At 44.0% G+C, this 25,078-nt stretch overlaps 1 protein-coding gene across 3 annotated transcripts in view; it reads right to left on the reverse strand.

The window, feature by feature from the left end:
* Positions 1 to 25,078, reverse strand: part of GNAS (GNAS complex locus) — a 290,919-nt gene that overhangs the window by 142,824 nt on the left and 123,017 nt on the right. The window lies entirely within an intron of this gene.

Genomic DNA, 25,078 nt, shown 5'->3' on the forward strand with positions numbered 1-25,078 from the left:
CGCTAAACACGCACAGAAAAATAAAATTAATTTAGGGAAAATATGTAAGTCCCATCATACCAAGCATTCCCAGTCTTAAAACCTTCATTGCTTTTTATTTAATCAATCATCGATCCAAAATCCAACAGTTGGAGCTTTATATAAACATATCGGTGTGACTTTAGATAATCCCCTGATGCAGAGGTATTACCGTGAAACATGGCACGTGTCGGGCCTGCTGGGATTCTTATATCAAAAAGAAGGACAAGGAAGAGTGTTTGTTTCTTCTTATTTTATTTGCAAAAAAAAAAAAAAAAAATCACAAAAAAAATTACTGAATTTTGGTCCGATGAGTAAATAAAAAGCAATGAAGGCTTTAAGACTGGAAATGCTTAGTATGATGGGACTTACATATTTTTCCGAAATATTAATTTTACTTTTCTGCGCGTGTTTAACTAAAATTTTCTAAACATATTTCCACCCCTGCTTAACAAAATAAACTTCTGACCAGCGAACACAAATGGCGGCCGGCTCTCCTTTTCTGTACATTTTGGAACAATACTTTCACATTTGCCCAACGATAGAAATCGCCAATTCATGGAAGGGAGCAGCGACAGCGTTCATGCAGCAACACCAGCATCCAAGTTACCAAGACCGCTGGAGCGCATTTCTTAATGCATATTCTGCATTTCCAAAAACAAAATGTAGATGAAATGAGAGGGGGGATGTATACTTAAAACAACCTGCCGCTTCCAAAATCACAACCCCCTTTAGTAAATTACTTACAAGACTAGCCTGCACTGAGAGCACCGGTGAAGGGGTTTTCATCGAATACGCTTTGGGAGATCTTTGCATCTCTAGTGAGGCATTTAACAAAATGAAAGTGAAAGCAAAACTTCTGAACAACAGCTGGCACTGCCCAGATAACACAGGGCAAACAGGCACAGATCAAGCAGAGGCCATGTGCCAGGCATTAGGGATCGCTGCCCTGAAGGGTCAGGTTTTAAAAGCGAGTCAACTTCCAGTCTCGGACGGTGCAAGTTCAACATTAGGGCTCATGCTCGGGACCTGACCTTCCCCCCCCCCCCCCCCCCGCCTCATCTCGTACGGGGTTCACTCTCTACTGGTGGGGAAAAAAAGGCTTCACACCTTTAAAGGCACCAAAAAACGGAGGTCCACCACCAAAGCAGCCTCTCTTCACCAAGCTATGCACCGGCTATCTACGTCCACAGGATCTGCTGCACTCCCCCCTTCCCCACCACACACACCTCTCTCCCCTGAGCTTCTTAGCCTTTAAATCACACACACACACCTCATCCATCCCGATCCCCTGCTTTTTCATTGTCAAAATTACTATCGACCCTAGGAGAGACTAAACAAAACTCCTCGAATCCTGACGCGGACGGACCTGAAGGGAGCAAATGCACGCACAATACAAAGGAGCAAGCAAAACTGGGGTTCAGCACTGAAGAACATTTTAGACACCAGAGCAGGAGTGAGCACCTACGGGGTCTTGTTTTCAGGAGATCCGCCATGAATATGCACGAGATAGATTGACATACAATGGAGGCAGCGCATGCAGATCTCTCCCGTGCATATTCATGGCGGATCTCCCGGAAACCTGACTGGCTGGGGGTCCCCTCCAGGATGGGTTTCGGAACCTCTGATAGAAAAGAATAGCAGCCGAGCTCCTCGGTCCCTTAGTCCTAGACATGTCACGGAGGTGATGCACTCGGGTAGAGGGAGAGAGGGAAGAGAGTGGACATTACTGTGGTAGTAAAGAATAGCAGCCGAGCTCCTCGGTCCCTTAGTCCTAGACATGTCACGGAGGTGATGCACTCGGGTAGAGGGAGAGAGGGAAGAGAGTGGACATTACGGTGGTAGTAAAGAATAGCAGCCGAGCTCCTCAGTCCCTTAGTCCTAGACATGTCACGGAGGTGATGCACTCGGGCAGAGGGAGAGAGGGAAGAGCGTGGACAAGATGGTGAGACGGACAGTGAAATGGTAAGAGAAATTAGGGAAGCTAACCAAATTGGTAGTGCAGAAATAATGGGACACTTCAATTACCCCAATATTGACTGGGTAAATGTATCATCGGGTCACGCTAGAGAGATAACGTTCCTGGATGGAATAAATGATAGCTTTATGGAGCAATTGGTTCAGGAACCGACGAGAGAGGAAGCAATTTTAGATCTAATTCTCAGTGGAGCAAAGGACTTGGTGAGAGAGGTAACTGTAGTGGGGCCGCTTGGCAATAGTGATCATAATATGATCAAATTTGAGTTAATGCCTGGAAGAGTAACAGTGTGCAAATCCAAGGCTCTCATGCTAAACTTTCAAAAGGGAAACTTTGATAAAATGAGAAAAATTGTTAGAAAAAAACTGAAAGGAGCAGCTACAAAAGTAAAAAATGTCCAAGAGGCGTGGTCATTGTTAAAGAATACCATTCTAGAAGTACAGCCTAGATGTATTCCACACATTAAAAAGGTGGAAAGAAGGCAAAACGATTACCGGCATGGTTAAAAGGGGAGGTGAAAGAAGCTATTTTAGCCAAAAGATCTTCATTCAAAAATTGGAAGAAGGAACCAACAGAAGAAAATAGGATAAAGCATAAACGTTGGCAAGTTAAATGTAAGACATTGATAAGGCAGGCTAAGAGAGAATTTGAAAAGAAGTTGGCTGTAGAGGCAAAAACTCACAGTAAAAACTTTTTAAAATATATCCAAAGCAGAAAGCCTGTGAGGGAGTCAGTTGGACCATTAGATGATCGAGGGGTTAAAGGGGCACTTAGAGAAGATAAGGCCATCGTGGAAAGATTAAATGATTTCTTTTCTTCGGTATTTACTGAAGAGGATGTTGGGGAGGTACCCGTAATGGAGAAGGTTTTCATGGGTAATGATTCAGATGGACTGAATCAAATCACGGTGAACCTAGAAGATGTGGTAGGCCTGATTGACAAACTGAAGAGTAGTAAATCACCTGGACCGGATGGTATACACCCCAGAATTCTGAAGAAACTAAAAAATGAAATTTCAGACCTATTAGTAAAAATTTGTAACCTATCATTAAAATCATCCATTGTACCTGAAGACTGGAGGATAGCAAATGTAACCCCAATATTTAAAAAATGGCTCCAGGGGCGATCCGGGAAACTACAGACCGGTTAGCCTGACTTCAGTGCCAGGGAAAATAGTGGAAAGTGTTCTAAACATCAAAATCACAGAACATATAGAAAGACATGGTTTAATGGAACAAAGTCAGCATGGCTTTACCCAAGGCAAGTCTTGCCTCACAAATCTGCTTCACTTTTTTGAAGGAGTTAATAAACATGTGGATAACACATTGAAATCGTCGATACAGTGTGCTGCGGCAGTCAAAAAAGCAAACAGAATGTTGGGAATTATTAGAAAGGGAATGGTGAATAAAATCGAAAATGTCATAATGCCTCTGTATCGCTCCATGGTGAGACCGCACCTTGAATACTGTGTACAATTCTGGTCGCCGCATCTCAAAAAAGATATAATTGCGATGGAGAAGGTACAGAGAAGGGCTACCAAAATGATAAGAGGAATGGAACAGCTTCCCTATGAGGAAAGACTAACGAGGTTAGGACTTTTCAGCTTGGAGAAGAGACAGCTGAGGGGGGGATATGATAGAGGTGTTTAAAATCATGAGAGGTCTAGAACGAGTAGATGTGAATCGGTTATTTACTCTTTCGGATAGTAGAAAGACTAGGGGGCACTCCATGAAGTTAGCATGGGGCACATTTAAAACTAATCGGAGAAAGTTCTTTTTTACTCAACGCACAATTAGACTCTGGAATTTGTTGCCGGAGGATGTGGTTAGTGCAGTTAATATAGCTGTGTTTAAAAAAGGATTGTATAAGTTCTTGGAGGAGAAGTCCATTACCTGCTATTAAGTTCACTTAGAGAATAGCCACTGCCATTAGCAATGGTAACATGGAATAGACTTAGTTTTTGGGTACTTGCCAGGTTCTTATGTCCTGGATTGGCCACTGTTGGAAACAGGATGCTGGGCTTGATGGACCCCTTGGTCTGACCCAGTATGGCATTTTCTTATGTTCTTATGACATTACTGTGGTAGCCCCTGCCAAGAAATGAGACTCCAATGAAGCCATCAAGGGGATCTTTTTGCCAAGGCATCTCCCTCTGGTGGGGTCGGGGCAGAGAGACGGCAACAAAAATAAAAAGGAAGATCTCACTTTTCTCTAATTCTGGTCTTCAAGACGCCACTGCAAATCATGATTTAAGTGATTAACAATAAAAACATTCAAATTCCATTATACATGAAACGAAAAACATCGCACAGACTAATTGATAGGCCTATCTTACCAAGAAAGTACTTTTATATAGTGTAATTACCAACTCCTATCACACGACCTTCACAATACCGTGACTTATACAGAAACTGATCTTAAACTATGAGGCTCCTCGGCCACAAGTGCCGTTTTGATGGAAACCGATTTTTCCTTTTTTTTTTTTTTTTTTTGTATTATCCAATCACGTACTAATCGGAAAGGCCTGGTAAAACAAAAAGGTCTTTAACATGTTCTTGAATTTCCTTTAAACTTCGAGGTAGGGCAGGATGATTGTGAATGTCGGAACATTCAATAGAATCTGACTCGACAATCTCAGGGCTCGAGCTGAACAAGTCACACTGCTCCATAAGCCTTTCACCTCGGGGTCACCAGTTCACTTAAGACTAAATTTAACATTTCTACCACTAAACCACACATTCCTTAAAAGGAATAAGCTATCACTGCTAGGGATGGCAGTTTGATTATGCATATGGGGAAGAATTAAGGAATCACGTGGTCATCAACTACAAAACAGTTTATTTCGTATCGGATCATCCTGGAGCTGGGCGATCACGTTCATCAATGCCCCTCCAGTTACACTTCTAGTCTCCTTTTCTCAGTTGCACGTAAGAATGCAGCACACAGCGTAGGGCAGAACTAACGTGAAAGGTCGGTGAGGAAGCAGAGCTCTAGAAATCACTGAAACAGCAGACCTCCAACGGCACGCTCCATCAAAACAAAGCTGTGACGTACGACGCTGCCATACAAGTCATGTGCATCAGTCATTGTCATGTTGCACCTTTGAGATATAACTTCAGTTCTGAAGGGGCCAAAACCAAGATCCTGTGAAACCAGTTCATGGTCCATCCAGGTTGAAGGCTTCAAGAGCTCACAATAAGAAGGAGAAAGGCGACACAAAATTTCTACCACCACCCAACTGTCCAGCCATGCTGCCAGCAGGCCAGGGCACGTACCCTTTTCTCTGCTTACCATGGACCTGCGGCATGCAAATCCTGGAACTGAGCATTTAGTCTCGTGTTGCAGTAGGTTTACGAACAAGCATTTTCTAGGAAGTCCTAACTCTTCAAGACTGGTCTGGCTCCTGGGAATTGTCACAGTGCTACATAAGCCTCTCACTTCTGGGTCACCAGTTCACATCCAGCTCAGATTTATTGGTCTTGAAAAGGTAGCCCTACAAGTCTCTGTCCAGTTCTAGGAACCACAGCACAAGCGTTCACATTTTTTATTTATTCAATGGTTTTTATATACAGACACTCAAAGATATCATGTCGGTATCGGAAAGTGTTACAAATTACCAAGCATGATTTTCAACACAAGTACAAAGCTAAAATGTATATTTCTGAAGCAGTTTAAGTGTCACATTAGCGATATGCTGAATCTCAAAGAGCTTCACTCAACTAATCTTTTACTAATAAGATTTAAGTTCCTGCTCCATCATGTTCTGAAGGTGCAAAAAGGGCCCCAGTGGGGAGTTCTGGAGGACCCCAGGTAAGATCCCAATCAGGTGAATGACTGACAATCTCTTTGCTAACTCAACAATCCTGGTGTCAGGTTGGGTGCCAACAATGAATATATGCATGAGACCGTTTTGCATATATAGTGGGTTCTCCAATACATGCAAATGTGTTTCATGCCTTTTCATTGGGGATATTCAGAGGACTCGCTGCAGGGGGTCAGCAGGATAGGTTTGGAAACCACAGCTTAAAGCTTGCAGCTGTCATAACTCTGCTACGTGATGCCAACTCGGGGGGCGGGGGTTCCTTTCTTGAAGAAAAAAAAAATTAGTGTCATATCCCTCAAATTAGCATTAATGCTAGGAAGTTCAAGCAGGCTAACATGGCAACCACATTACATTAATGCTAGTAAAAAGCCATTAAGATAGCAAACATTTTTACTAATGCCAACATGAAACTCCACACTTCTGCAGTCGCTAATGACGAATGCCACTACGGGCTGCGCGTCCCATCTTACTGATCACAAACCTAGTAAAATGCCAAATGCAGGCTTGCAAAATGCTGGCCCTCAACAGTCAAAGAGCTATGTATGTAAAAATGAGCATATACGCGCACAAGGAGCCTCTACTCGCATACACGCTATTTTATAAACATCAGCATGGATTTTTCGCTTTCCCATGCACATCGACATACATAAAAACGAGGCATTCCAGAGCAGGGCCAAGAGAAACGTGCGTAAGTTGCTATTTCATAAGAGATTTAAGGGAGTACATTAGGAAGCTTGTTTGTGCAATTTTGCGCCTGATAATTATCTAGTGCAACTGCTGTTGGCTGGATGAGAGGTCGGGATGAACTCTGGGTAGTTCAGGAGGGTCTCTGTGATCTGGAGAAAGACTACGGGGGGGGGGGAAATCGGAAAAAGTGGTGCTTTCCATTATGTACGCAAGTTTTAAAATACACCAGTCTACACGTGTAAAACAGGGTTTTGCGCAGGTCCATTTTTTTTCGCATGTAAAATATATGAGCGTACGTTTATAAAATAGGTAGGAAAAAGTACGTGCATTCAACAGATTGAAATACACTTTCAATGCGTTACATATATTTACATGTAAGCACATATACATGCATATATTAGTGGTGGATATATGCTTATTTTATATTCTGCACATAACTGATATGTGCTGTTGTATTTCTCCGCACAGCCATATACGCGGCTGCGCAGAGTTGTTGCCAAGTTATCCTCCTTGGTTTCCAGAAGGACCAAAATACGCAAATAAACCAATTCTTAGGTTAAATGCATTCAAATATCTCAGGAATATTTTATTGTGCAGATCATGAAAACCAGATCCATTTGCAGCTCTAGAAGGCCAGAACTACCAGTTCCTGAACTAAGACAGAAAAAAATAGTTTAGCTGACATCTCTCAAAATACAACGGAAAACTGGGTTATCCTGTTACTTTCTGGATTATCCTCTCCCTCTTTTTTCATACCTTTGTATTGTGGTATGCTATTTCTGTGTGGATAATACATTTCAGTTTTCTACCACGACACACAAAAACGGACCACGTCTGCAAAAAAGCAATATTTTGTCCACCTTGTCTGTCAACTTGTGTGGCCTACTGAGCTGCGACCTGTTTTACTCAACCTAGGGTCTTCTCGCTCCCTGCTCCACTGAAGTCCCTTTGCGTCTAACCCACACATGCCCACATTTTCCCACTGTTTTGGCTGCTCTAGCCTCTGCGGGAAGCCTCTTCCAGATGCCCACCATCCCTCAGCCAAAAAGCATTCTCTCATGCTCCTTTTGAGCCTCCCTCCCTTCAGCTTCATAAGATGACCCCTTCATTCTATGAAAAATGCTTCTCTCTTGTACTTCCCTGAAGTCTGCCAGATATTCAAGTGTTTGTGTCACATTCACCCTCTCTTTATATGATATGATAGAGGTCTATAAAACAATGAGTGGGGTGAAACTGGTTAACGTGAAATGGTTGTACAATGACTAGGGGACATTCAATGAATTTACTAGGTGATATATTTTCTCCTATTAGTTTTAAATGTTTTTGGTTTTTTTTTACTCAAGTGAATGAACGAACTCTGGAATTCAATGCCAAAGGACGTGGCGAACGTTGTTAGTGTGCCTATGTTTAAGAACATAAGAACATGCCATACTGGGTCAGACCAAGGGTCCATCAAGCCCAGCATCCTGTTTCCAACAGAGGCCAAACCAGGCCACAAGAACCTGGCAATTATCCAACACCAAGAAGATCCGATGCTAGTAATAGCGGTGGCTATTTTCTAAGTCAACTTAATTAATAGCAGGTAATGGACTTCTCCTCCAAGAACTTATTCAATCCTTTTTTAAACACAGCTACACTAACTGCACTAACCACATCCTCTGGCAACAAATTCCAGAGTTTAATTGTGCGTTGAGTAAAAAAGAACTTTCTCCGATTAGTTTTAAATGTGCCACATACTAACTTCATGGAGTGCCCCCTAGTCTATTATCCGAAAGAGTAAATAACCGATTCAAATCTACCCGTTCTAGACCTCTCATGATTTTGAACACCTCTATCATATCCCCTCTCAGTCGTCTCTTCTCCAAGCTGAAAAGTCCTAACCTCTTTAGTCTTTCCTCATAGGGAAGCTGTTCAATTCCCCTTAACATTTTGGTAGCCCTTCTCTGTACCTTCTCCATCGCAATTATATCTTTTTTGAGATGCGGCGACCAGAATTGTACACAGTATTCAAGGTGCGGTCTCACCATGGAGCGATACAGAGGCATTATGACATTTTTCGTTTTATTCACCATTCCCTTCCTAATAATTCCTAACATTCTGTTTGCTTTTTTGACTGCCGCAGCACACTGAACCGACTATTTCAATGTATTATCCACTATGAAACCTAGATCTCTTTCTTGGATGGTAGCACCTAATATGGAACCTAACATTGTGTAACTATAGCATGGGTTATTTTTTCCTATATGTAACACCTTGCACTTATCCACATTAAATTTCATCTGCCATTTTGATGCCCAATTTTCCAGTCTCACAAGGTCTTCCTGCAATTTATCACAGTCTGCTTGTGATTTAACTACTCTGAACAGGTTTGGACTAGTTCCCATAACAAAGTCCATAAACCATTATTAAGGTGGACGTGGAGAAATCCACTGCTTAAAACTGGGATAAGGAGCATGGAATCCAGCGACCTTCTGGGAGCCTGCCAGGTACTTGTGACCTGGCTTGGTCACTGTTGGAAACAGGATACTGGGCTTAATGGACCTTTGCTCTGACCCAGTATAGCAAGTCTTATGTCCTAGAGCAGGGGGTTCTCAACCCAGGCCTCAGGACACCTAGCCCATCAGGTTTTCAGGCTATGCACACTGAATATGCTTGAGGTAGATCTGCATGAAACTCTCTCCTGCATATTCACCATGGGCAGCTGTTCTCAAGTCTACATCTGTAGCTCCTTTGATCTCTCTCTGTATGGCTTACAGTGCAGGCCATGCAACATTTTGGTTGCCCTCCCAGTTGCCTTTATGTTTTTGTGTAGATGTGGTCTTGAGAACTAAGCATTGTACTCAAGGTGGGGTCTCAAAGACCTTGAGAGAGGTAACATTACATCCCCTTTCTACCAGCAATAGTTCTCTTTATGCACCTAAGCACAGGAGCCAACTTTTCAAAATGATTGGGGCTGCTAAGCTCAATACAAATTGCCCCCCCCCCCCCCCCCCCCGAACAGACTAAAGACGTTTGCCCAATATTGTGGGTGTGGAAGCACCCCCTGCACCCACAGCGCAGGCATCTATGCCCCCCAAGTATACCCTTAGGTTGTTCCAACTGCTCTGTCATAGGAACTGGCTACTGAGGTCATCAAAGACTGTGACCCCCGGGTCTCTTTCTTGTTTGCTAGGTGCTGGCTCTTCTTGTCCAATAAAGTGTTTGGCCCTTGATCTCTACATGTGAATTACATAAATTTAGATTTATTTTTTTTAATTAAAGTGTATTTGCCGTACATCTGGCCATTTTTATCCAACTGTTTGTTGTTTTGTTTTTTAATCAATTTTCAATTTACCACTCTCTGGCACGTCCACTGTGCTGCCAATATGAAACTTTTTGCCAAAAACAGGCACATGGTCCCTTTCTGACCACTCCCCAGTGCTGCTGACGACTGGCCAAAACTGCAGCCGCTGCGTTACTGCACCGCAAATCAATGCAATTTTGCAGTCTACACCAGGGCTGTATAAAAAGCTCAGGTGCTCATCAGGCCCCAGTGCCTAGGAGCTCATCTCTTAAACAAGTAACATTTATGTACTGATCACAGAGTGAAAGAGGCAGCACAGAAAGAAAGGAAGTGAAAAGCAAGACTGGGAAATGGACTCCCATGTAAAACCAAAGGATCTTGGATGAAAAGGGCTTAAGCCTTACATCTGAAAATCTGATTGGCACTCGCCTTCTTGCCAAAATGACATTCCCTCCCGTACAAATATTAAACCACACACTGAAGCCAGCTAGTAGACAGGAAAGGAAACTTTAAATTGTGTTTGGCTATGAGTACAGCCACCTCTGGGAATCTGATTCCCTTTCACTGCAGTCCACTCTCTTCTCACAGAGCATAACGAGTCTGCCTCCATCCTACACCAGACAAACACCGGAGAGCTAAGGATATAAGCTGGGAACCAGAAAGATCTCTGCAATGTTCCTCTCGCTACATAAATGTGTTTATTTGAAAAAGTTAAAATAGGCCCAGCAAAGAGCTATAAAGAAGATTAATGCATGAAACACCATCAACTGAAAAAATGTTATCATTAAAAAAAGGCTGCATGCAAATTTCATCACCACAGCATATTAAAAAAAAAAATATGCAGAACTTTTTTGCGAGTTTCTAAAATATCCATTGCCAGATGGATAAAAAAATTGTTTGTTAAGAACTCAGTTAAATCTATAATAGAGTGCCTGCATGTGTACTTGAGATCAGTAAGGCTGTCACCTTTACTTACTGCTATCATTCTGCTGCATTTGGAAAGAGAAATCTGTAAATCCCATTGAACCTATCTGAGCAGGGCACTGCTGAAGGCCTGCTTACATTCTACAGACATAAAAGAACAGGAATCTCTCTCCTGCTATAACTCTCTGTTAGTCTCACACCAGTCCTGGTATAAGAACTCGGGGATGGGTTACAAGTGCAGTATGGATTTATGTTCATACTCTTAACGTCTCAGGATTTCTCTCTCTGTCTTCTTATACCTACAGCAGTGGTTCCTAAACCTGCCTTGGGAGACCCCCCCCCCCCCGAGCCAGTCAGCTGTGCAGGATATCTGCAGTGAACAAGCAATAGAGGCAGCAACATGCAAATCTCTCTCGTGCATCTGAAAACCCTCAGAACAGGTTTAGGAACCATGGGCCTGCAGTATTGCTAGGAAGGAACTCGGATCGAGGAGGTCAAGGGGGTCAAGGGAAGGAGGCAGCCTCATGGAGGATCATGGCTGGTCTGCCACGCCAGCAGGTGGCACTACAGCCTACATGGCGCAGACCTGCAGACACAGAACCGAGAAATTATTTCAGTGTCGAGTACCTGCAGGAAAGCATTTTAAAAGTAGAAATTCTGCTTTTATGTAAGGACATGAACTCTGACTTAATAGTGTTAGTCAAAGTCCCTACTTTCCTGCAGCAGCTCAAGGGTAGAATATGCATCAAAAATAGAAAATCCTGCAGCAATTGTGTGACACCTGCATACATTTGCATATAGAATTATGACCATTTGTATTTTACTGAACAAAAATGAAAGTATTTTTATCACATTTCTGGTTTGTCCAGATAATTCTTTCCCCTTTTTGGAGAAGAGGGATCTTCACGATCTGTGCTGTTGTAGAAGGGAGGAGGGGAGCAGGGCCAGGGGAGGGCGGATTACGACCAGAGGGAGTTGAGGAAAGGAGTGAGGATGCGAGGTCTGATCCCCCCCCCCTCGCACACTCACCATCCACGTCCCCAGGCAGCAGAGAACGACCACGACAGTTTAATTCCGTGCTCCCTGCCGCGGTGGCGGAAGTGCGGGAGAGCAGGGGGTCTGCAGTTAATTACTTGTAAAGGTGAACTAGTCAAGCTCCTTAAATGCATCCAATGAACGGGGATTACCAAATTCAGGACACAGAAGCAATTAGTTGACCCCCCAAACCCGAAGTATGCGAGGAACCCGGCAGTGAAAGGAACGAAGCAACTAAACAGAACGAGACAAGAAACCGATGCTCCTGTATGCTCAGCTCTAAACAAACCCCCGTTTATGGGATAGCCACATTGTTTTAAGCAATCCCTTCAGTTTTCTTTGCATGCAAGACAGTAAAAATGTCAGATTTGATAAAACAGTGTTTGAAGTAAATAGGAAGGGTGAATTTTCCAGCTTTTTCTCTATTTCCACCATCATCTGGTCTTCATTCTAAGACAAGGTAGTTATTTTGATTTCAGGATTTGGATCAAGGTGAGAAACCCCATTTGTTATTGCTTGAAGAAGCCATAGCAGACCTAATACTTATCTGTGTCCAGGTATGTGTTTTCTATTAAAAAAAAATGTGATAGTGTATTGGTGATACAAGCAGCAGAGGCTTCAGGGACTTGGATATTAAAAAAAAAATCATGTATTCCTTCGTTTTCCATCGACAAAGATGTCTATTTGGTTTAATAAGTTTAAAGTGGATAGAGATTGCAGACTATGGTAGAAGAAGAAGGGTGTCTGGAATACAGGTCATTTATTTTGCAGGAAGACAATGAAGATACTGATTTGCAAAAAGAATTTGATTTACACAGTAGCCATCGTTTTAGATGGGTTCAATTGAGACACTGTATATTGTCTAGCGATACTGTCCTGTCCTCACCGGAGATAAGCTGAAGGTACAAAAGGTTATGATCAAGTAGTCGTTACTTAAGCAATCTTCTAATTTTTATGGTTTAAAAAAAGTCTGTTAAAAAAAAAAAAAAAAAAAAAAAAGGTGTTCTGGGATGAAGAGAGTTTAGGAATATACAAGCTCGGTTCAATGCCGAATGAAAAACCATCAACAATTTGGGAGAAATTGATTTGTCTTGTTAGCGAAGTAATGAGCAGGATTTTTTTTTTTTTTAGAACCTTATCCTCCTTTTTGGGGGAGGGGGGGCAAACAATTCATATTTTCCCAGATTTCACTCAGACAACGCAGGAAAGGAGGAAAAACTTTATTGCCTTACGCTGTAAACCCACCTCCATGGGCTTATTCCTTTGTTTTACGTTATCCTTTTAAGTGTATTGTCAGAGATCGCGATAATTATGATTTTTTTTCTTCCCAAAATCAGGTCCTCCTTAGAATCCAAAAGTGTGCCAATGTCCGCTGGTTCTCAACGGGAGTGCTGTATAGATCCGGTGATAGTAGGTGTTGTGTTTTCACGCTAAGCCATGTTTTATTTTGGGGTTTAAGTGCGCCAATGTCCGCTGGTTCTCAACAGGAGTGCTTTATAGATCCGGTGATAGTAGGGGCTGTGTTTTCACGCTAAGCCATGTTTTATTTTGGGGTTTAAGTGCGCCAATGTCCGCTGGTTCTCAACAGGAGTGCTTTATAGATCCGGTGATAGTAGGGGCTGTGTTTTCACACTAAGCCAGGTTTTATTTTGGGGTTTCTTCTTTTAACACTCCCATTTTTGCCACCTCCCTTTTCAGTTTCTCTCTTTTTATGGAGACTATGAATGATGCTTATTTTTTGCCTTTTCTGAATGGGATTGGTCTTATTTTACTGCAATGCATATTTTGTTCTTTTTCTGTATATAAATGCATTTAGTTTGTATATAATTAAAAATTTCATCATTATAAAGTTTAAAAAAAAAAACCCTCAGTGCCTAAGCAGAGTTTAATTGTAATTTCGCTAAAGAAATGAGACAGAAAAAGAGAGAGCACTGCTGAAACCTCTATCTTTGTACACAAAAATGTAAGAACTTCTCATCCGGACCATTTCAAGCAGCAGCGTCTCCTAGCAAACTGACAGGCGGCTCTTAGTAATGATGAAAGTCACCAGCATGCTTTACTCCTCAATCAGGTCCCTGTTATACCAACTAGAAATCAAGATGGCTGGTGGATTCGTAGACTCGCTTTTCCAGGAACAGAAGTGCTGGTGGGAAGAGGAGTAAAAGGCGAGAGTAGGCCCAGCATCTGTTTGCTTTGCTCCAAATGAATTCACAATGAAGCAGGGACAGTGTTAGGAACCACATGCACCCTGGCGGCTCCTGCATTTCCTATCACAAGGGATTGTCATCCTGCTAATCACAACATTAGCTTGGAGGAGCTGCTACTTTAAGCCCTGGTAAAAGCTATAACAGGTCAAAAGAAGGATAGCCATCCCGCATTTCCTGAATGTAAAATATGTGTGGGCAGTTCTCACTTTTATTGCTATTTATTCCCAAAAACTTCTTCACACCATATACGATGCCATCCTCAAAGCTCAAAAGATGCAGAGAAGTCTTTACAAAAATTCATCTGAAAAAAAGTGCCCCAGTAAGTGCACCAACATTCACTACTTTTCCACAAACTGTATTGTGAAAGATTTATCATTATGTACGTAATTGCAATGATTGGTGAATTACGTACATTTCTCTCAAAGCCACGTACAACTCCAATCTAAGGGCAGGAGAACAGAAAAAGATGATTTACCACTGCCAACAGTAACTATGGAGAGATATGGCAAGGTAGTGATCATCAGACCGCATGGTTCAGTATCGCGAACAGGATACAGAGAAGTCACACGAAGACCCGAGTTTTGAATTTCACAAATGGGGAAGTACTTGGAAGTAGAACTGGAAGAAAATGGGTGAGGTGGAATAATAGTGGGCTAAATTAAAAGGAGCTATTACAAAAGCAATAAATGTATGTGTTAGGAAAGTTAACAAGAGTAAGAGGAGAAAGAAACTGATCTGGTTCTCAAAGGAGGTGGCTGAAAAAAATTAAGGCAAAAAGGAACAGCATTCAAGAAGTATGAAGGATCCCAAAAAGGATCCTTCATACTTGACCTGGTGAAACTGAGGGAGACAAAGAAGTCAGGAAAGCAAAAAGTCAAGCAGAAGAAAGGATGGCCAAAGAGGTAAAGAGATGACAAAACATTTTTAGATATATCAGAGAAAGAAGGGAGGTCAGAAGTGGTATAGTGAAATTGATAGGTGACAACGAGCACTGTGTGGAGAAAGGTGAAGAAATCGCCGAAATATTAAACAAACACTTCACTTTGGTATTTACTAAAGACGACCCTGGAGAAGGATCGTTGCTAGTTGAAAGTGGACAAGACCATGGCGTCAAATGAGGTTCATCCCAGGATACTGAGGGAATTTAGAGATGTGTTGTCAAGTCTGCTGAAGGACCTGTTCAATAGATTCCTTTGTAAGCAGGAAGGGTGCCGGGTGATTACAGAAGAGTGGTGGTGGTCCCGCTTCACAAGAGTGGGAGCAGAGAGGAGGCTGGAAACTACAGGCCAGTTAGCCTCACCATCTTAAAAAATGGTGCGGGCCATCCATTGCTCCTATCATGTGACAGGGGGCCAGCCAATGGCACCAATAGCCCCTGTCACATGGTAAGGGCAAAGGGCCATCGGCGCCATTTTGATTAGTGGCAGCAGACGGCCCAAGAGGGGGAGATTGCTCCTGGGACCCCCGCTGGACCACCAGGGACTTTAGGCAAGTTTTGGTTTGTTTGGTTTTTTTTTTGGGGGGGGGGGGGGGGGGGGTCGGGAGGGTAGGAGATTGTAATTAATTTGTAAACGAATGCACATCCTTAGTAAATATTTCTACCCTTATCATAAGGATTGGGGGTAACTGCACTGACTATCTTTAGGAGAAACCTAGCTGTGACCTACACGGCACAGTAAATACTCCCATAAGAAGCCTGCTGGGCAGCCTGGATGGAATAATTTGGTCCTTTTCTGCCATCATTACTATGCTACTATTAATATTCTTAGTTAACATCTTAAGTATAAATCTCCCACAGTCATTAAGGAGTACACTTCATAATTTTGAGAGCTGGCAGACTGCAAAAATAATTTACCAGGTACTTGCATTTATTTACCGTACTTAAAAACATTTCCCCCTCAAACAGTTCCTGCACTCAACAACGAGGAAAGCTCATCCAACAATGCTCACTAACTGGAGGTTTCAAGTGATCAAAGCATCTGGAAAAACCAGGAATAAAAAAAAAAAGCGGCTGGCAGCTATCGGTAATCAGGACAGGACCCAAAATATTTTGTATATTGTTCTATGGAGCTAGAAATCAAGGAGATGTTGGCGGAAAAGAACCATTTGGTCCAACCAGATGGCTGCCCACTGTACCGTCACAGGTCTTACTCGACTGGCGACCGTCTCTCCTCCTCTGCCACAGGCACAAAGTGGAACCTATCCCGTGCCCGCTTGAATCCGGCCAGCTCTGGCTCCTGAAACCTCTGCTGGAAGACTGTGCCAGGTGCCCACCACCCTCTGAGTGAAGAAGGGTTTTCTCGCACAAATTTCGAGCTTTCTTCCCTTCAGCTCTGCTCGACTACCTCTGGTCTTTGAGCTTCTCCTTCTGCGGAAAATGCTTCCTTAAAGTCTGCATCACATCTCTCCCCTTTCCCTAGAGGGTGGCTCCTTCAGTCTCCATAAAACATGGCTTAAGAGCCAGTGGCCCTTGCTTCAGATTCTACAGCAAGAACCAGCAAATTCTGTAACAGATGTTTTCAAAACTCTGTGGCAAATTAGTTATCATTTTACATGTGTTTGTATATTAAAATAGGATTTTTTTTTCCACTTTTTGAAAATAAAGCTAATTTCTGACAAGTCTGTGCCCAGTTAATTTGGATTATTATTAATATTCCAACCCACCAAGATTTGTGCTCCAAAGGGGGTAAGAGCCAAACCCTTTTTGAGACCTACAATTTTTGCAGGAAGAAGAAAAAAGGACTTGGATATCAACATCCAGGGAAATACCAGTTCTAAAAAAAAAAAACCTCTCCATACTCTGACATAAGCTAGAGACGTAGAACTATTTTTAGACTGCAAAATAGCATGACTCACCTCTTGAGAACAACCTTCCTTACTCAAAGACGACCTCTCAAGGGCCAAACCGTAAGACAAAATAGAGCCGGATCTTAGTGGCGAACTGGAACCTGACAACTGCCCTTTCTCTCGTGGAAAGGCTAGCGGATTCCCATCCACCAACTTGGCCAGATCCACATAACAGACACAGCCAAGTTCAGGCTACTAGAATCACCAGGCCTGGATATCTGGCTATCCTTTGGATAATCCTGCCCACTAGCAGCCAAGGAGAAATCACATACAGCAGTTCTTCCAGCAGCCAGGGTTCAACTGGCGCTTCTAATCCTGCTGATCCTCTCCTCTCTTTTGCTGAAGAATTTCTTCACCCTTCCTTTCTTGTTGGAGGCCATCAAATCCATCACTAGCTCCCCCCACCGGTGTGTGATGTAAGAGAAGACACTCATTGAAAGGGACCATTCCCTCATGTCCAGAGCACTGCAACTTAGGTAATCCATCTGCACATTCTCTACTCCCACTATTCGAAGAGCCGAGAGAAGCCTCTTGTGTTTCTTTACCCATTCCAGAATGGGTTTCATCTCCTGTTCCCGCTTGGCAGTTCATACGCCACAGCTGCTATTTTGTCTTACAAAATTCTGTTTGCCCCTGGAGTACTACCATAAACTGGATCAGGGGCAACGAAATAGCTCTGTCTCCAAACAGTTGATACTCCATCGCAGTTGATACTGCTCCAGAGACCCTGACCTTGAAATGGAGCCCTCCAAAATTGGTAGGCATCTGTCATGACAGTTACCTATGGGGGAGACTACTTGTCCACTCCCTTTTCCAAGTTTTCATCTGACAACCACCAATTCAAACTGAGCTTCACCTGCTCTGAAAAAAAATCGGACACACCATGTAATTATGAGACCATGGATCCCATCTGGATAACAATGCTCTCTGTAAGAGTCTCATGGAAGCCCTCAGACAGGAAATCAGATCCAAATGCCAAGGCTATGGAGCCCAACAATTGAAGATAACTGTATATTGACCGCCTGGATGAAGTTAATGCCCATGTCTGGTTCTGGAATTTCCCGATCCATTGTCTTAGATCTGACCTGATTTTGTGTTGAAACGGGCTCCAAGATACTGTAGAAACTGAGAAAGTTGAAACTTACTCTTTGTGAAGTTTAATCACCCATCCCAATTCCTGAAGGGGGGGGGGGGGCACACAACCTGGTTCTGGCTGTCTCGCTCTCTTGGGCTGACTTTGCCTGGTTCAGTCAATCGTCTAGGTAAGGATGTTCCAGTATCTTTCCTGACATAAGAAAGCTGCCACTATGACCATGACTTTGGAGAAAGTTCTTGGAGCTGTAGCTAATCTGAAAGGGAGAGCCTGGAACTGAAGATGATCACCTAGCACAATAAAAACACAAAACCTTCTGCTGTTCCCTCTTTATGGGAATATGGAGATACACTTCTATGAAATCTAAAGTAGTCAGAAATTCCTCTGGCTCACCATTAACATAAGCAGCTTCAAAATTTCCATCCTGAGGTGAGGAACCTTCAAAGTCTGATTGACCACTTTCAGATCCAACACCAGAGAAAATGATCCCTCCTTTTTTTGCCACTATGAAATAAATGGAGTAAAGTCCTTGACCCCCTATTGATCCCAAGGAACTGAAACTCCCACCCCTAGGGAAAGAAGCAAATTGAGAATTACCCTGATTGCATCTATCTTTCGAGCAGATGTATAAGGGGAAGTCAAGAAGGCATACCAAATCAGATGAGCAAACTCCAGTATAGCTATTGTGCACAATATCTAGGACCCACTGATCCAAAGTAATCTGGACAGAATTAGAATTAGGAATTATTAGGAAGGGAATGGTTAATAAACGGAAAATGTTTTAATGCCTCTGTATCGCTCCATGGTGAGACCGCACCTTGAATACTGTGTACAATTCTGGTCACCACATCTCAAAAACGATATAGTTGCGATGGAGAAGGTACAGAGAATGGCAACCAAAATGATAAAGGGGATGGAAAAACTCCCCTATGAGGAAAGGCTGAAGAAGTTAGAGCTGTTCAGCTTGGAGAAGAGACGGCTGAGGGGGGATATGATAGAGGTCTTTAAGATCATGAGAGGTCTTTAACGAGTAGATGTGACTCGGTTATTTACACTTTCGAATAATAGAAGGACTAGGGGGCACTCCATGAAGTTAGCAAGTAGCACATTTAAAACTAGGGAAGAACTTTCTCTGATTAAAGTTAGAGGCTGTGGACTCTCATTCTAAATCCATAAGATCCTTCACTGACCTGTACAGAGGGAAGGCCTTGGCTGGTTTTATCAAACTAGTCATGATAAGAGTCCTTTGCAAGCTCTGAACCCTCAAGCACCTTCTTTTCCTCAATATAAAGAGTGTGCAACAACCAAGTTATCAGCCCCATTAACTCATCTCCAAGAAAGTCTTAGCACAGCAGAGCCTTCATCTTCTCTGAGAGCACATTTCCCCTCCTCTTACTGACCTTAGGAATTGAAAGTAAGGTGTAAAAGGGATTCATCTGAACTCTTTTCTCTCCCTTTTGCAGCCTGTCCTTCCAGCACCAGTGCCCCGAGGGAGAGATGGCTGCGGAGAGCCCTGGGACAGAATTTTGCCCCATACAAAATGCCTCATGTAGTCTTTTTAAAAACTCCACGGACACCGAGGCCCAAGAGGAAGGACTTGGTTCTGCAAAAAATAAAATGTTAGCCCTTTAAAAGGAGGAGCAGCAGCTCCAGAGGCCTCTTCAGTGGGCTGCAGCCCCGCAGGAAACAAGGCAGGCATAGCGGGAACTTTCACTGACCACTCCTCCAAAATGGATGCCTCCCCCCCCCCCCCCCCACCGAGGCAGCGAACGCCCTGGTGGGAACGAGCTATACTGCCTTCCCTGCTGCTGCGGGCTCCCGCAGGAGCACAACAATTCCAGCAACTGCCGTTTCCTACTCCTGCGCACACAAACAGGCTGACAAGGCCCGGCGAGTGCAGCAGCCATCAGTGGACTGCGCCACTCATAAACAGCAACCCCACAAAGAAACAGCAGCCTGGAAACTTTCAAAGTTCCTGGTCACTTTTTTTTTTTTTTCAAATTCTATTCAGCCAGAAGAAAAACGCCTTAAGGCCTCCTGTCTAGGTTTTTTTTTTGTTTGTTTAAACAGAATTGTGGGGGCTGGGGAGAGGGGTGGGAAAGCAACTTAACGGCAAAAGAGGTTGACCCTTGCCCCTTAGTGAAAGCTCCCTGGGTCCAGGCAGTGCTCCGCTGAGGGAGAAAGAGCTTGACTTTCACCTCAGGAGCTGTCCAAGTCGGACCAACGTCGAATCCTTCTTTCCCTGGCCTAACCAGACCTAGGTACATAGCATGGGATGCCTGCCTACCATCTGCTGGAGACAGAATACTAGCAGGCTTAAATCAGCGGGGCAGCTTATAAATGACATCAACATGCACGTTAGTCTCTGTCTCCCTCTGCTGGTTGGTGGGCATAATCCAAGTGTCTGGATTGGTCTGGCTGGTTTAAACAGGAGCCCTTCATTCTCTCCAAACTCCTCCTTCCAATTCCCTCACTCACAACCCAAAGCCTCTCTGATCTCCTCACTTTCTCTGAACGCCCTCCACAATCCTTCCAATTTCCCCATTCACCTCCCACTGCTCTTCTGATACCCCCCCCCCCCCCCCACTCAGCCTCTGACTCATTCTGATTCACTCACCCAACCTCCGATCCCCTCTCACTTGGGCCCTCTTCTCTTTGCCAATATCTCCTTCCTCCCTCCACAGCACCTTGCCACTCGCACTTCTGATCCTCACTTGCCCCTCTCTCCCCCATCCCTCCACTCTGCCAGTGCTGATCACGCAGCAGGGAGGGCGACAGCGGCTGAGCATCAGGGCCGCGTTCTCCTCCTCCACCAGCCGGGCCCGACGCCTGCTTTCAACTATGGGGCCATACAGTGTTCCGTGGTCGAAAGCGGCAGTCGGACCCGGACGGTTGACATGCGCTACTGCTCTCCTCCCCAGCATCTGATCAATGCTGGGGGGTGGGAGGGGGAATACATGGGGTCCTGAAAGGGGGTTTTGGTGGCAAGGGTTCAAAGTGTGGCCATGGGGGGGCGGCCAACCCTTCCATGATCTGACCGGACCTGGCTCCCTGGTCCTGCCGCGGCGATTCTGCAGGAACCGGCACGTCCCATGGCAAGGGGCAGAGATTTTACAGCCTTGCAGGAGAGGAGGAGAGGAGAGGAGAGGGGAGGGGAGAGGGAGAGGAGCTACCCGAAACACGATGCGCCATGTCGGTGGTCCTCCTATGGACTGCCTGCGCGTTATCAATGCCCTTTTGTAGATGCGGTCTCCAGAGCTGAACACTGCGTTCAAGGTGGAGTCTCAGCAAAATCGCACCGAAACAACAGTGCACCCCTCCCCCCCACCTTTAACTCAGCTTTTGCTGTGTCTGGTAGTCCCTGCAGGCCCTCCCCTAAACGTGAGCCCATATATAAGAATTTAAGAAAGGCTGTGCTGGATCGGACCACTGGTCTATCAAACCTGTCTCCACAGCAGCCAGTATGGATTGCCTGAAAGTATCCAGCAAATCCCAGTATGAAAGCGCGTTTCATGTTGCTTTTCCCAAGAATTAAGAGGTAGAGAAGCCAAAAGTCTATCCGGCCAATTACCATCTATGGACCTGTCTTGCTGAAACTTCTGCAAACCTTTTTTTAAACTCACTTATACTAGGAGCCTCAACCGGATTTTCTGGCAACACGTTCCACAGAATTAAAAAAAACACACAGTTAGTTTGGTTTAAATCTGCTACCTGCTCGTTTTGTGCCTACCCCCTAATCCCATCTGATAGTGCAAATAACGCTTCCTTCTTAACCTGTTCCATGCCGTGCACCAATTTCATAAACCTCTATCATATCAGCCCTCTCAGATGCCTCCTCTGCAAGCTGAGGAGCCCCTAACCTGTTTAGCTTTTCTTTCATAAGGGAACAGACTCTTTCCCCTGTCTCTGTACTTTTTCTAGTTCTGCTCTAGATTTTGGCGAGATTCGGTGGCCAGAATTGCTCACCACACACCAGATGTGGCCGCACACCACGGACTGAAACCGAGGCCTCATTACATTCCCAGTTTTGTTTTCTGTTCCTTTCCAAATAATCTCTCACTTTTTTTTTCCCCCAATTTGCCTTTTTTTTTTTTTTTGACAGCCGATGCACACCGCGCTGGAGATTTCAATGCGCTGTCCCGCAATGACACCAAGGTCCTTTTCCTGAACACAGCCCGGGGTATACATAGCTAGGATTCATTTTTCCTTACTCTGCACCGGTGGCACGGCACAGGCTGAGAATCTGTTCTGCCCCTGCCCTACCTACTCCATAGATAAATAAGGGATTTCACTTTCCAGGCGTGCCGAACGCCTTTCACTGTGTCGGACATAAAAAAAAATACTTACACAACCCGAACAGGGCACAGAAAATAACACGAACCGGAGGATTAGCAAACAAATGCCGCACGATACAGAATGAAGTTTCGTACAGAGGAGGAGGTGAGGTGGAGACTGCTCAGTCACACAAATCCTTCTCCACCGATTGCATGGCACACTCCTTCCTTTCCAAGGGAAAGACTAACAATGCATAATCTTTTCAAAGGAGTAAAAAACGTTACAGAAAACCTTTCAATACTTCACAGGAATTTCTAAGAGAGAGAAAAAAAAAAAAGGCAAAATAAATAAAACGTTTGCTAAAATGCTTTCGGGGACCTTTCCATTTCAGTGCTACTAGAAAAATGGCTGATCTACAGTACTTAGCTGATTTCTTCCCTTTGACCTCATTTTTGCTGTGTTAGTCTATTTTCTGCTAAAATTTGTCAGCACTTTGATGGTACATAAATTTGAAATAAACTTTAGGGAAAAAAAACAAAACACACATTTAATTGCTTTTTTTTATTTTTTTTTCCAGAAACCTATAACCCTACACAGGGCAGTTTTACAACCAATAAAAAGCCAATGCTGTCCAATCCAATCAGCCGATTAGAACATTTCCTGGTACACAGAACCCTTCTTATGCTGGAGAGGAGAGCTGGTAAAAAAAAAAAAAAAGAGAGAGAGATTGCGATTGACGTGAATACCTCAAAGCAAGCAAAAGCTAAGCAACAGGCAAGAGGCCCAGATGAATGGAAATCTGAAGGTGAATGGTGCTCCGCGGCAAGTAACATCCGCCCCTACCATGGAGAAAAACCACCAGCGCTTCCTTTCCATGACATTCAGAGCTCGGCTGATGCTCCAATGGGCAAAAGGGCATTCGTGAACAACGTCAGGACCCCAATAAGCAACTTCTCTGGAGTCGTTTCTTCGGTTCAAGAGCATACAGCGCCGTTATCTACCTTGGGGGGTTATTTGCACAGGGCGACACAGCGAGCCAGCCTCCTCAAATTCGGTCACAAAATCCGCAGCAGGACAGGATTTCACGCACCCTCTTACACTGGCTGCTTCTGCTGTTATAAAAGAGCGGCCCTTCCATTCCCCGTCCCACCTCCCCCCAACCCAAATTTGTCCAGGGACCATCATCTTCACCGAACTACTAAAAAAGCAATCCGGCTTCAGCTGAAAGAGATCAATTTACACTGCAGCCTTCTCCTACCTCAGCAAGGTCACTCTGGTCACACAGAACCCAGTCCTTCCAGGCTGATTTACTTTCTCTCTCAGATACGAAGCGTTTCCTTTCTGTGCATATGTCCAACAGATTTATTTCCCCATTCCTTCCAGTTGCAACGTGACTATAAATTAGCAGGGGTGTTTTCCTCCTATTGGGCACTGCCGAAGCGTAACAGACTTTGGTCTGCATTTACAACACACTTTTATGCATATTCTGCCCCTAATGTCAGGAGTTTAGCAGAAGAGAAAAACCAATGCCACAGTTTCGTTTTGGGGTTTTTGTTTTTGTTTTTTTTTGGATCTGTAGGCGTTGCTCTCACTGTCCTCATTTCAAAATGCTTTTAACCACTGGCTCTGGAAACAAGCTGGTTTGAAATTTTGGTTTGTCTGGCTTAAACTAGAGTGGAAGGCATTTAAAACGGGTTCTAAAACGCTTGCTGAGAGACTTGCCCGAGTCACCACTGCTTATTTGTACAGCGTCACTGTGCAGAGAGTTAAGCAGGCACGTGCATGCAGGTACCAGGCCCCTGCTTCCACCAGGGCACAATCTAATGGCCAGCACAGGGAGGGCAGAGGACTTCAAAAAGGTCACACAATAGAAGTCCCCAGGCTTGCAACTGTACAACATATTCCACCCCTAATGACAAATACCAAAACAGTGTACAGCTATCAATGATAGTGCACCAATTCTTTAATTGACACTGCTACAGTACAAACACTTTTTATAATATACAAAATTAAATATTACTAATTAAACACCACATCCTATTACGATATTACACAATTCTTATTTATTGCAATATCCTCACTCAACCACACTCACTCACCACAGACAATTCACAGGCCACATCAAAACCCCTCATTAAAAAATACTAAATGTGCAAGAAGGCTAAATCTGGGAAAACTCACAGTCTGCTCCCGAGAGGAGAAGACTACTGTCTTGCTTATTGAGAGCTAATTAAGCGGATTTTTTTAAATTTTATTTTTTTTTAACACTGCCGAAGCCCCGTAATGATTTGGGTTTTCACGTGGAATCTGGGGTTTATGAAGGTTACTTTCCACATTGCACGAGCTTTGTGCAGGATATGAAAGAAGCCTCGGAGTTTATCACTGGAGTAATCTCTTCGACACTGAACATTTCAATTTTCCATCGACGTAGTGATCGCTGGGGACACAAACATAAGTTAAGTGTTTTGAATCATGTTCTTCTTCTCCTCCTTCTCCTCCTCTCAGGAGCAGACTGATAAGTTGACAAAAAAAAATTGCCATGGTGGGCTAGAGCAAAGTCTATCGAGGCCGACAGTGGCCGATCCCGATCGCACGTACCCAGCAGCTCCCATAAAGTAGATCTGATGCCTGCTCCTCGACTTTTCCTCCAGGAATTTGTCCAAACCTCTTTTAAACCCCGCTGTGCTCTTCGCCTCGACCACGTCCTCTGGCAACAGATCCCACAGCTTGATCGTGCGCTGAGTGATAAAACTACTTTCCATGATCTGTTTTACATCTGCTGGGCGTCAGTTTCACAGAGCGTCCCCTTGGTTTAGTTTTATTGGAAAGGGTAAATAACCCTCCTTTATCTACCCGTGCCACCTCACTCATGATTTTATACACTGAAGAGCCCTGACCCTTGTAGCGT

This window comes from Rhinatrema bivittatum, chromosome 8 (assembly GCF_901001135.1).
Source record: "Rhinatrema bivittatum chromosome 8, aRhiBiv1.1, whole genome shotgun sequence".
Classification (NCBI taxonomy): domain Eukaryota; kingdom Metazoa; phylum Chordata; class Amphibia; order Gymnophiona; family Rhinatrematidae; genus Rhinatrema; species Rhinatrema bivittatum.